The 14,038-nt window shown below is 44.4% G+C and overlaps 2 protein-coding genes across 2 annotated transcripts in view; both read left to right on the top strand.

Annotated features, from left to right (window-relative positions):
- LOC143767347 (uncharacterized) overlaps positions 1 to 14,038 on the top strand; it is a 294,161-nt gene that overhangs the window by 55,016 nt on the left and 225,107 nt on the right. The window lies entirely within an intron of this gene.
- Positions 5,979 to 14,038, top strand: part of LOC143767353 (uncharacterized) — a 40,133-nt gene continuing 32,073 nt past the window's right edge. Inside the window, exon 1 of the mRNA XM_077255610.1 lies at positions 5,979 to 6,036. The gene's annotated coding sequence lies outside the window, so the exon portion shown is untranslated. The remainder of the gene's footprint in view (positions 6,037 to 14,038) is intronic.

Raw genomic sequence — 14,038 nt, 5'->3', positions numbered from 1 at the left:
TGCAGACATAGTGATCAGCATTCAGATGCTCAGCAGGAGCAGCCGTGGAGTCCACACATATCTTTGGTTGCCTATTACCACTTAGTCTCAGTGGTAAATGTGCACAATACTTTATATATACACTGTATAAAAAATAAAGGGAACAGTTAACCAACACAATGTAACTCCTAGTCAATCACACTTCTGTGAAATCAACCTATCCAGTTATGACGCAACACTGTGAATCAATTTCTCCTGCTGTTGTGCAAATGCAACAGAAACAAGTAGACATTATAGGCAATTAGCAAGACAATGGGCCCTGGGTTCCTTCTGTTGCATGACAATGCTAGGCCATATGTGGCTGAAGTGTGTCAGCAGTTCCTGCATGATGAAGGCATTGATGCTATGGACAGGCCCACCCGTTCCCCTGACATGAATCCAATTGAGCACATCTGGGACATCTTGTTCCATCCACCAATGCCACATTGCACCACAGACTGTCCAGGACTTGACTGATGCTTTAATCCAGGTCTGGGAAGAGATCCCTCAGGAGAACATCTGCTGCCTCATCAGGAGCATGCCCAGGCATTGTAGGGAGGTCCTACAGGCACTTGGAGGCCACACACACTACTAAGCATCATTTCCTTGTCATGAGGCATTTCCACTGAAGTTGGATCAGCCTGTAATTTGATTTTGTGATTTTCCACTTTGATTTTGAGTGTCATTCCAATCCAGACCTCCATAGGATATTAATTTTTATTTACATTGACCATTTTTATGATTTTTAGTTCTCAATGTATTCTTCTATATAATGAATAAAGATTTGTAACCGAAATATTTCATTCAGTGACATCTAGGATGTGGTATTTTAGTGTTCATTTTTGGTTTTTTTAAGCAGTGTATATTAGGCTGCCGTCACACTAGCAGTATTTGGTCAGTATTTTACATCAGTGTTTGTAAGCCAAAACCAGGAGTGGAACAAATAGAGAAAAAGTATAATAGAAACATATGCTCCACTTCTGCATTTATCACCCACTCCTAGTTTTGGCTTACAAACACTGATGTAAAATACTGACCAAATACTGCTAGTGTGACGGCAGCCTTAAATTAAATTTTGAGTGAATTGCAGAGACCTGTGCTGATAGGTAGCAGTCTCAGGATAAGTAACTGCCGGCAATTACCAATGTGACACAGCTTGTGCCCTGCGCTCTAGTCTGTACAGAAGCTTATGTAGATTAGAGCGAAAAGATTAAAGCAACATGTACTCTTTAAGGTACCTTCACACTGAACAACTTTCCAACGATAGCGATCCGTGACGTTGCAGCGTCCTGGATAGCGATATCGTTGTGTTTGACACGCAGCAGCGATCAGGATCCTGCTGTGACATCGTTGGTCGGAGCTAGAAGGCCAGCACCTTATTTCGTCGCTGGATCACCCGCTGACATCGCTGGATCGGTGTGTGTGACACCGATCCAGCGATGTGTTCACTTGTAACCAGGGTAAATATCGGGTTACTAAGCGCAGGGCCACGCTTAGTAACCCGATATTTACCCTGGTTACCATTGTAAAAGTAAAAAAAAAACCACTACATACTCACCTTCTGATGTCTGTCACGTCCCCCGCCGGCGGCTTCCCTGCACTGAATGTGTCAGCGCCGTCCGGCCGTAAAGCAGAGCACAGCGGTGACGTCACCGCTCTGCTTTAGGGCAGGCGCTTACACAGTGCAGGAAAGCAGACGCCGGGGGACACGACAGACACCGGAATGTGAGTATGTAGTGTTTGTTTTTTTTTACATTTACACTGGTAACAAGGGTAAACATCGGGTTACTGCGCGGCCCTGCGGGGTTACCCGGGGACTTCGGCATCGTTGGTCGCTGGAGAGCTGTCTGTGTGACAGCTCTCCAGCGACCACACAGCGACGCTGCAGCGATCGGCATCGTTGTCTATATCGCTGCAGCGTCGCTTAATGTGACGGTACCTTTAATTCCTTACAATTTTATCTAATCTTAACCTGACTTTGATGTTAATTGCAGAGACCCATGTTCTTCCAATAGATGGCACTAGAGCTCAAGTATCCTTCCTTTTATAACGGGTTTTTTGAAATTTGTAATTTCCCAGAGGAACATTTCATTGCCTAGAAGTCTCCTCACACTGTTCACATGCACTCTCCTTAGCCTTTTGCACACAGACAGTAGATCTTAGACGTTGGTCCGTGGCCTCACATACAGCCAAATCAGACATTTTTGTTTGCACTGATGATGGGAAAACACCCCGAAACATGTGTCTGCAAATAGTTTCTGCTTTGACTATAAATATGTATGTTTCCACGTTCAGGAAACGCTGCGTGTTTGACGCTGCGCAGAGCCGCAGCATCAAACATGCAGCGTCCAGATGTTACAGCATAGTGGAGGGAATTTTATCAAATCCCGTCTCCACTATGTGTGGTAACACGCACCCCACGGCCCTGCGATTCCAGACATGCTGCACGTCTTTTAAGATCGCAGCATGTCCGTTTACCTTGCGGCACCGCTGCGCCGCCGCAAGGTAAAGCACAGGGCCCTATGTGTGGGATGCGATGATGCCGGATGTGTGCAATGAACACATCCGGCATCATCGCGTCACAGAAGGGGGCGGCGCGGGTTTGCCGCTCCGTCCAAACCGCTGGCCATCCTGAAAGTGGACACATACCCTAAGGCTGTGTGCACACGTTGCTGATTTTTTGCGTTTTTTCCGTGAAAAAAACGCATCGCGGTAAAAAACGCATTATGTTCATTAATTTTGCGTTTTTTTGCGGATTTCCCACTATAAAATGCATTGGGAAATGTCCGGGAAAAAACGCAGCAAAAACGCGCAAAGAACGCATGCAGATTTCTTGCTGAAAATTTCAGGTTTTTCTCAGGAATTTTCTGCAAGAAATCCTGAACGTGTGCACATAGCCTTAGCCTAAGTGATGTGGCAAGGCTCATTGATACTGTAAATAGTTTCTGGTTTGACTTTTAACCCAAGTCATGTAGCAATGCAAAAGGGTCTATATTGACTTTTAGGATCGCTACTTCTCATAGGTGGCACTAGAGATCAGCTCCTCTTCCTCTCTGAAGATATCTCTTGAGTCCTGCAATCTGTCATAATACTGAGGGCAGAGAGATGTGGATTGGCCTGGAGCAGAGCACAGGTGGAATTCCGGCAGTTCCTCCTCTCTCGGGTATTCCAGTAGCAGTGTAAGGCCAGTCTCACACGTCCAGATAATTCCGGTACCAGAGAAAACGGTACCGGAGTTGTCCGTGTGCTCACGTAGGCCATCCGTGTGATGTCTGTGAGTACATTTTTAGGGTCCGTGTGCTGTACGTGTGTCTGTGTATTGCAACAATATTAACCCTATGACAGGAAAAATGCACACAGGCAGCACACAGATGGCACACGGACAGCATCCGTGTGTGGTATGTGTTTACAGGGACCCATTGACTTTCATGGGTCCGTGTGATCCGTGCGCTCCCACGAACACTGACATGTCTCCGTGTTTTGCAAACGGACACATGGTCCGTGAAAACACGCTGACATGTGCAGAGACACATTTATTTTAATGTGTCTACGTGAGTCAGTGTCTCCGGTACGTGAGGAAACTGTCACCACACGTACCGGAACCACTGACGTGTGAAACCGGCCTAACAATGAGGGTGCGGTTAGCATCTTCTTCTCTCACGCTGGCCCTCTGCCATTTCTTGTACTAACGGCAAATGTCGCAATATTCTTCAGAGCTGCACAATAATATTGTGACTTATAGGTGCCGCAACAGCTGCGATCTGGGCCGGTACTGACCACAGCCATATAATCCCCCCCCAATGCCGCTGTCACTGGTGACTGCAGTATCTAGAGGGTTATATGAGGGATGGGCCCCCTCTTTATCCTCACAGACCACCCACAATTGTGCATTGTCAGTGATTGCCATGGAGACCCCAGGCCAAGTAACAATGGGAATATTATTATTATGCTTATTTATCAAAATAGCGGTAATGAAGTCCCTGATGTTATTACATGTACTATTACCTTAGGCTGGTTTCACACTTGCGTTTTTGTCTGCAGCGTTTTTTGCACAAAAAACGCATGCGTTTTTTTCCTATATTTAACATTGAAAACGCATGCGTTTTTTTGCACATGCGTTTGGTCGCGTTTTCAAACGCATGCGTTTTTTGTCTGCATGCGTTCATTTACAAAAATGCTACCTGCAGTATTTTCTTGCGCGTTTTTTTGCCGCGAAAAAAACGCATGCGTTTTTTCGCGGCAAAAAAATGCATTGCTGTCTATGTAAACGCATGCGTTTTTAAGCACATGCGTTTGTTTGCGCTAAAAACGCATGCGTTTTTATAGAAAAAAAACAGAAAACACACTGAAAAGCCACCCACCACCATCAAGGTGATAAAGGGATCCAAACCCTAACCCTAACTCTACCCCTAACCTCACCCCTAACCGTTTAATGAACATTTTCTGACAGTCATATTGCCACGTATTTAAGTGCCACGTATCACGTATTTCAGTGCCACGTATGCCACGTGCCACGTATTTAAGTGCCACGTGCCACATATTTAAGTGCCACGTGCCACGTATTAAAGTGCCACGTGCCACGTATTTAAGTGCCATGTATTTAAGTACCACATATTTAAGTGCCACGTGCCACGTATTTAAGTGCCACGTGCCACGTATTTAAGTGCCACGTATTTAAGTACCACGTATTTCAGTTGCACGTATTTCAGTGCCACGTATTTCAGTCACGTTTAGGCTTAGGGTTAGGGGTAGGGGTAGGGTTAGGGTTTTCTTGTTTTTTCTTGTGTTTTCTTGTGTTTTTCTATAAAAACGCATGCGTCTAAAAAACGCATGCGTTTTACCGCGTTTACATGCGTTTTTCACACATGCGTTTTTTTTAAAAACGCATGCAGATAAAAACGCAGGTGTGAAACCAGCCTTAGGCTACGTTCACATTAGCGTTGTGCGACGCAGCGTCGGGCGCCGCTGCGTCGCCGCATGCGTCATGCACCCCTATATTTAACATGGGGGCGCATGGACATGCGTTGTGCTGCGTTTTGCGACGCATGCGTTTTTTTGGCCGCAAGCGTTGGGCGCAGAAAACGCAGCATGTTGCATTTTTTTTGCGTCCAAATTTCGGCAAAAAAGGACACATGCGTCGCAAAACGCAGCGTTTTTGCGTGCGTTTTGTTGCGTTTTTGTTTGCGTTGTGCGTTGCGTCTCCGACGCAACATCGCACAACGCAAATGTGAACGTAGCCTTACTGCAGGGTATATGATTATTTAGGTTTTTTCTTGGGTTTCCTCTGTGAAATGGCCACAGTATGAACGTGCTCTTACACTCTGCACATATAACAGCTTATAGTCGGGCTCATTTCTGTGGTTTTGAAGCTAATAAACTGGCCATCAGATAAGTGAAGGTTGAAGTTCCGAACTGGGACAAATTATAAAAAAAGCCAAATAAGGTTTGTAAAAATAGATCTGAAAAACCTCAACAAAATAATAATAATAAAAAAAAAAAAAAATAGAATAATGTTGAGCCACTAAAATAGTTTTCTATGTAAAAATAAAAGTTGACAAATGAAAAACAAAGACTTTTTCTATTTTCCATCTAAGTCCAAAATGTCCTGAAAAATATTTAGTCACTAAAAACACTGTTGTTATGTAAAAATAAAACAAGAAAACGTACATCTACTGGGAATTGGCCCTTTTGTAACAAACCGATCTATAAAAGTTTCCCATTATTTATCCTACACGCAGCTCCTCTCCGTACACCTCGTACACACATACACACACACACACGGCTCCGCTCCGTACACCTCATACACACACGGCTCTGCTACATCCACCCTGTAAACCCCTCCTGACCCCACACAGAAACTTCCCCTCATCCAGCACCATGACAACCAGCACAGCAGAGTCCTGCATACACTGAGGCGCCTGATCATGTGACCCCTGACTCCTCCCCTCCTGTGACCTCACCACAGGTCCTGTGCACACAGAACAGCCATATATGTGGTGTGCGGCTCTGCAGGTGGAGGTAGGTGCTGGAGATTCCCCATCACTAAGAGCTATAACGCTTTCTTCCCTCTCCTCCGATAGATACACACAGTATAATGTCCCCACAGTGCCGCCATCCCTCCACACACACAATATAATGTCCCCACAGTGCCACCATCCCCCCACACACAGTATAATGTCCCCACAGTGCCGCCATCCCCACACACAGTACAATGTCTCCACAGTGCCTCCATACCCCCCACACAGAATAATGTCCCCACAGTGCCGCCATCCCCCCCACACAGAATAATGTCCCCACAGTGCCTCCATACCCCCCACACAGAATAATGTTCCCACAGTGCCGCCATCCCCCACACACAGTATAATGTCCCCACAGTGCCTCCATACCCCCCACACAGAATAATGTCCCCACAGTGCCGCCATCCCCCCCACACAGAATAATGTCCCCACAGTGCCTCCATACCCCCCACACAGAATAATGTTCCCACAGTGCCGCCATCCCCCACACACAGTATAATGTCCCCACAGTGCCTCCATACCCCCCACACAGAATAATGTTCCCACAGTGCCTCCATACCCCCCACACAGAATAATGTTCCCACAGTGCCGCCATCCCCCCCACACAGAATAATGTCCCCACAGTGCCTCCATACCCCCCACACAGAATAATGTTCCCACAGTGCCGCCATCCCTCCACACACACAATATAATGTCCCCACAGTGCCACCATCCCCCCACACACAGTATAATGTCCCCACAGTGCCGCCATCCCCACACACAGTACAATGTCTCCACAGTGCCTCCATACCCCCCACACAGAATAATGTCCCCACAGTGCCGCCATCCCCCCCACACAGAATAATGTCCCCACAGTGCCTCCATACCCCCCACACAGAATAATGTTCCCACAGTGCCGCCATCCCCCACACACAGTATAATGTCCCCACAGTGCCTCCATACCCCCCACACAGAATAATGTCCCCACAGTGCCGCCATCCCCCACACACAGTATAATGTTCCCATAGTGCAGCCATAGAACTTTTTAGTTCTGTAGACAATGTAGCTGTATTTTAGCTTTTTCTTCACCTTATAATCTTAGTTACACTGATCTAGGACCTCATTGTTAGGCCCCGTCTGTCATGGCAATATATTAGGGTGTGTTGGTGGGAACAGCCCTCCCTCTCTGTGCTCCTCCGATCAAATAACAAATAATCACCATTGAGAGTCCTCAGTAGTTGATGCATTTTAATGACTGAAAAGATGGGAACAAATAGTCGCTATCCAGACTCCTCCGGTCTCTTCATCAGTTTATAGTATACTAGATGGTGGCCCGATTCTAACGCATCGGGTATTCTAGAATATGTATATATATATATATATATATATATATATATATATATATATATATATATATATATATATATATATATATATATATATAGCAGCTACATAACATATAGCAGAGGCCACGTAACACAGACAGCCACATAGTATATAGCACAGCCATGTAGTATATAACACTGCCCACGTAGTATATAACACTGCCCACGTAGTATATAACACTGCCACATAGTATATAGCATCCACGCAGTATATAACACTGCCCACATATTATATAACACTGTGCTCGTAGTATATAACACTGCGCACGTAGTATATAACACTGCCCACGTAATATATAGCATCCACGCAGTATATAACACAGCCCACATACTATATAACACTGCCACGTAGTATCGGGGGGGGATTGGGGGACCCTATTTCTCTCTCCTCTGATGTGCGATCACATCAGAGGAGAGACAAATTAAATGGCAAATCGGACTTTTTTTTTTTGCAGTTGCCTTTATGCGATTAATAACGCTGATCGCAACCCTGGGGTTGGTAAAAACCAACCCAAATCATGTTCCCTGGGGTCTCGGCTAACCCCGGCAGCTGAGACCCTGGAGAAAATCCAACTCTGGTGGGTGCTATACACTTTTTCCATAGTGCCTTGGTTTAAGTACCCTTAACTACCGCCGTGAAAAGGCATATCGTCGTTAAGGGGTTAAGTAAAAGACAATAATAACACAAGTAAACACAAAATACAGTTTTTAAATGAAGGTCTTTATTATTAAAGGGGTTGTCCACTACTAAGACAAGCTCTTCTTAATCTAAGTGTTTTGCCCGATAAAACAATAAAGCTTATAGTCACCTTCAGTGCCGGCTCCATTTGGTGCTGGCACTAGTGGTTCCAGGGCTGTGATGCGGTGGAATGACACGTGATGCCCAATCAGCACTGGTGTTACTGTCTCTGCTTTATGACAAACTGAACATGAATAGTAAGTCTGGGATGAGCTGCAGCCTTGGCTTCCTCTTATTGTTCAGTTTGTCTGAAGGCAGATACAGTGACACCGGCGCTGACTGGGCGCTGGTGTCACATATCACAACATCGCATCACTGCCCCTGGAAGAGCAAGTGCCGACACAATGGGAACAGCGCCAGCACGGAAGGCGAGTATAGTCTTTATTACTTTATTGGGGCAGAACATTTAGCTTAAGAAGGGATTTACCTAGTAGTGGGCAACCCCTTTAATGGTAAAATATATTGAAACCTACAGGGCCCTATGTGAAAAGGTGATTGCCCCCTTAAAGCATAAATTAACTGTGGTTTATCTCATCCTTGGGAAGCTGAGTTAAATGACAAGTATGGACTTAGGGTGAGCGTTGTTATATTTTAGGCAGCGATAGCAGGGGAGCCATACCTTGAGAAAGAGGGACGGGTCCCTCGAAACGCGCCTGGATTGGCCTCTGTTAGTGTCCGTCATTACAGACAGGTGACGTCACCGCTAAACCACGCCCCCCATTCGTTACGCTACCAAACGGTGGCGCCATCGGCCGAGGCTGCCTGCCGACCACCACAGCTACGAGCGTGCAGGGGATTTTCATCTACGGAAGGACGCTCCCTCTCTTTTTGGACTGCTAGCGCCGGCTTCACCCTCAGCGGCATGGACGGCACCATTGCAACAGAAGCAACCACTTCAGGCACGTGTCAGTGTCACTTCTGACACATCAGCCACATCACCTAGAGGTATTTCAACACTTATTTTTCAGCCTCCGTTTCCACCCATGATCTAGAGCGGCATCTCAATGCATCTCAATTGGGTTTTTCAAGACAGACTCTTATTATAAATTAAAAACAAACCTCTTTACTTGGTCATTCTACTCGCAAAGCTTATTAGCTGTGAATCCGCCTTCATCGGGTGAATACCCGATGAAGGTGGATTCACCGCCAAAAAGCTTTGTGAGTAGAATGACCAAGTAAAGAAGTTTCTTTTCTTCAATCTACAGCTCTGGCAAAAATTAAGAGACCACTGCACAGTTTTATAAAAATCAGCTTCTCTACATGTCTGACAGCCATTTCATTCCAGTGTCCGTTAAATTCCAACCAGAGTACACCTCATTATACTTAATGTGCTTCTGAATAGGTGATCACCTGAACCAAATCTTTTAACCATGCCAAAGGAGTTGAAAAGAAACGTCTTGAGTGAGGAAAAGAAGGGCTCAATTCTGGCTTTACTAGCAGAGGGACACAGTAAACGTTATGTTGCCTCCATCCTTAAAATTTCTAAGATGGCAGTCCATTACAACAAGGTCAAGCAGCAGACATTGGGGACAACAAAGCTACAGACCAGCAGAGGGCAAAAACGACTCTCTACTGACCGGGATGACCGTCATCTTATTAGAATGTCACTCAGCAACCACAGAATGACATCAAGTGACCTACAAAAGGAATGGCAAATGGCAGCTGGGGTGAAGTGCACGACAAGAACAGTTCGTAACAGGCTCCTAGAGGCAGGACTCAAGTCATGTATCGCTAGAAAAAAGCCTTTCATCAATGAGAATAAGGCCGGGATCACACATGCGAGAAATACGTCTGAGTCTCGCATGGTAATACCCGTCATTGCCACCGTCTCTCTGGAGCGGAGCGTGCGGCTGCATGTATTGCTATGCGGCCGCTCTCTCCGCTCCTGAGTGACGGCGGCAATCCCGGGTATTACCATGCGAGACTCGGACGTATTTCTCGCATGTGTGATCCCGGCCTAAAAGGAGAGCCAGGTTGAAGTTTGCCAAAGACCATAAGGATTGGACATAGAGGACTGGAGTAAGGTAATCTTCTCTGATGAGTCTAATTTTCAGCTCTGCCCAACACCTGGTCGTCTAATGGTTAGATGGAGACCTGGAGAGGCATACAAGTCACAGTGTTTTGCACCCACTGTGAAATTTGGTGGAGGATCGGTGATGATCTGGGGATGCTTCAGCAAGGCTGGAATTGGGCAGGTTAATCTTTGCGAATAACGTATGAATGAAGCCGCATACAAGGTTATCCCGGGAAAACAGTTGTTTCCTTCTGCTCAGGCAATGTTTCCCAACTCTGAGGACTGGTTTTTCCAGCAGTACAATGCGACATGCCATACAGCTAGGTCAATCAAGGTGTGGATGAAGGAACACCACATCAAATGTCATGACCAGCCCAATCTCCAGACCTGAACCCCTTTGAAAACCTCTGGAATGTAATCAAGAGGAAGATGGATAGTCACAAGTCATCAAACAAAGAACTACTTAAATTTTTGTACCAGGAGTGGCATAAGGTCACCCCAAAGGAGTGTGAAAGACTGGTGGAAAGCATGCCAAGACGCATGAAAGCTGTGATTCAAAATAATGGTTATTCCACAAAATATTGATTTCTGAACTCTTCCTGAGTTAAAACATTAGTAGATACACAGAAATAGGAAAACAAGCTCACCTGTTAGGCATGTGTTGTGGGGAAGCACGGATATTATGTAGTCATCACGTGGAACAAATGTAGCAAAAAAAAAAGGAAAATCCAGCTTCCAAAAAAATTCCAAATTTATTGTGAATAAAACATTATGTCCAGTAGAATGAATTCACATGATAATGAATAACAGATTACACGTTTCGAACAACAGCTTGTTCTTTCTCAAAGCCTTTGAGAAAGAACAAGCTGTTGTTCGAAACACGTAATCTGTTACTCATTATCATGTGAATTCATCCTACTGGACTTAATGTTTTATTCACAATAAATTTGGAAATTTTTTGGAAGCTGGATTTTCCTTTTTTAAAAAAAAAAAAAAAAAAACAATAGATTTTTATTGAATTTTGCACATACTGTGAAGAAAAAACCTCAATACAAACATATTTTTACAATATGTTTAAGAGGACATATAAGCAGTTAACAAACAAACAAACGAACAAACAACAGGGTAAAAGGCAGGGGAGGGGGGGAACCCGAGAAGAGGGTTATAGTGTGTTCGATTCCGGTTAAATGATTCAATCAGGGTCAGGGTTGGTCAGATGAAATACTGGTGTGGCAAAGGGGGTGTGGTTGGCATACTCCACCCAGGCAAGCCAAATTTTCTCAAACTTGCCAACTTTGTGTGTAAGTATGGCAGATAATTTTTCGTTTATCATGTACCAAGAAAGGCGTGTTTTAACTGCAGATAATTCTAGATTTGTTTTTTCCAAGCCGAAGCTATGGTTTGTTTGGCTGCCAGGAATATAAATGTGATGAGGGCTTGAGCGTGTTTAGGTTTTTTTTGTAAGATTGATATTTGTTATAGAGAAGATCAGGTGGTATATTCTAATCCAAAATCTGCGTACAATCGGGCATAGCCACCAGATATGGAACATATCACTTGTGGAATTACATCCTCTAAAGCAATTTGGAGAACAGTTGGCGACTGCTTTAGCCACTCTGGCTGGGGTCAGGTACCACCTGGTCAACACCTTATAATTCATTTCTAGCATGAGAGTATTTAATATTCCTCCAGTAGAGTAGGACCAGATTTGAGACCATTCTGAATCGGTCAAAGTGGAACCAATGTCAGACTCTCAGCGAGAAATGTAGTTCAAACAGCGCCTATGAGAGGAGGAATTGATATGAGAGTAAGGAGAGATATAATGCCTGGAGCGTGTGGATTTTGGTGGCATCTTTGTTCAAAGGGAGTGAAGGAATAAGGAGGGGTAGAGTTTTTAGTAATGAATTGACAAAATTTTTACGTTGCAAGTAACAAAATACCTCTCCACGGGGGAGATGGTATCTTTCACTCAGGACTGAAAAAGGAATAATCCCATCCACGTTAAAAAGGTGATGGATTCTGGTTATCCCTGCAGCGACCCATAAATGAAAGTTCCTAAGGGACTCCATGCTTGGGAGGAACTGGATATTGCCCCAAAGGGGGGCGAGAGGCAAGAATGGTGAGATTAGCTGCGAGGAATATTTAAACGAATCTCAAATCTTAAGAGATTGAGCTAAAATGGGATTTGAGACGTGTCTACGCTGAGCTGGGAGAATCCATACTATTGTATCGAGGGTACCCGAGTGAAATTCAGGGGCCTCTAGAGAAAGCCACAGAGAAGGTTCAGAGTAGGCATGATATAGGGTCAATTGACCTAGTTGGGCTGCTTGATAATATTTAGAAAGGTTGGGAACCCCTAAACCTCCTTTCAAGCGATAGCGATAGAGGGTAGCTCTATTAACCCTAGGAAGGCCACCCCTCCAAACAAAAGTATCAACTAGTCGTTGGGCTATTTTGAGGTAGTGTGAAGGGACAGGGACTGGCAAAACTCGAAATAAATAAAGTAATTTGGGGAGGATAGTCATCTTCAATGCACGTACGCGGCCGAGCCAGGAGAGGTGCAACTTCTCCCATGACTGGAGTAGTAAACGAAGTTTACGGAGCATGTGGGGGTAATTGGCTGCATAAAGGGAGTCTAAATTGGCAGTTAGTTTCACTCCTAGATAGTCCAAGTGGTTATTGGCCCATTGAAACGGACAGTCGTGTTGGAGCTGTGAGACAGTAGGTGAAGGGAGGGATATATTCATGGCATAAGATTTAGAAGGATTGACCTGTAAACCAGATATATATTCAAAATTACTAAGAGTTTGAAGTAGGGCCGGCAAGGATGTCTGGGGTGTTGTTAGGAGAAGTCACATGTCATCTGCAAACAAAAAGAGTTTATGGGATACTGATGCTATATTTACTCCCTATATATTTGAATTGAGTCGAAGATGGATAGCTAAGGGTTTGAATGCCAAAAGGAATAATAAGGGTGATAGGGGACATCCTTGTCGAGTGCCTCTACTAATGGGGAAAAGCACAGAGGAGAAGCCATTATAGCGTACATAAGCCGATGGGGAACTGTAAAGAGCATGAATCCATGAGAGAAAGTAGTCAGGGATCTTCCACTTCCGCAGGACCGCAAACAGATAAGGCCAAGAAACAGTCAAAGGCTTTTTTAATATCCAGCGACAGTAACATGCTTGGTATGTTGCGCTGTTTGCAGTGATGCAGCAGGTGGGAGACCCTTCGTATATTGTCTGAGGCCTGTCTACAAGGGACAAAGCCTACCTGATCTCTATGTATTAGAGTTCCTAGGCCTGAGTTTAAACGCTGAGATAGAATTTTAGCCAGTATTTTAAGGTCTATGTTAATAAGGGATATTGGCCTATAATTAGACCAGAGTAAGTGATCAGAACTAGGTTTTGGTATCATGGATATTGCAGCCATTAAAGAGGCTCCCCCTGGTTTGTTACCATCCCATAAAGAGTTAAAATAGTTGGTGAGGTGAGGGATTAGTACCGAAGCATATTTTTTATAGTAGAGGGCCGTAAATCCGTCGGGACCCGGTTTTTTATTCATTTTCAGTTGCTGAATAGCTAATTTTATTTCACTAGGAGTGATAGTTTGATTTAGGAGTTCGGATTTTCCTTTTTTTGCAACATTAAAACATTAGTATTGTTGTTTCTAGATGACTATGAACTTGGTTTTTTGCATTATTTGAGGTCTGCAAGCAATGCATTTTTTTGTTATTTTGACCATTTCTAATTTTCAGAAAATAAATACAAAATTTATTGCTTGGAACTTCGGAGACATGTTGTCAGTAGTTTATAGAATAAAGCAACAATTTACATTTTACTCCAAAATATACCTATAAAGAGAAAAATCAGACAAACTGAAAATT

This window comes from Ranitomeya variabilis, chromosome 4 (genome assembly GCF_051348905.1).
Source record: "Ranitomeya variabilis isolate aRanVar5 chromosome 4, aRanVar5.hap1, whole genome shotgun sequence".
NCBI lineage: Eukaryota > Metazoa > Chordata > Amphibia > Anura > Dendrobatidae > Ranitomeya > Ranitomeya variabilis.
The sequence above is the reverse complement of the archived record's forward strand: the minus strand, read 5'-3'. Positions and strand labels throughout refer to the sequence as shown.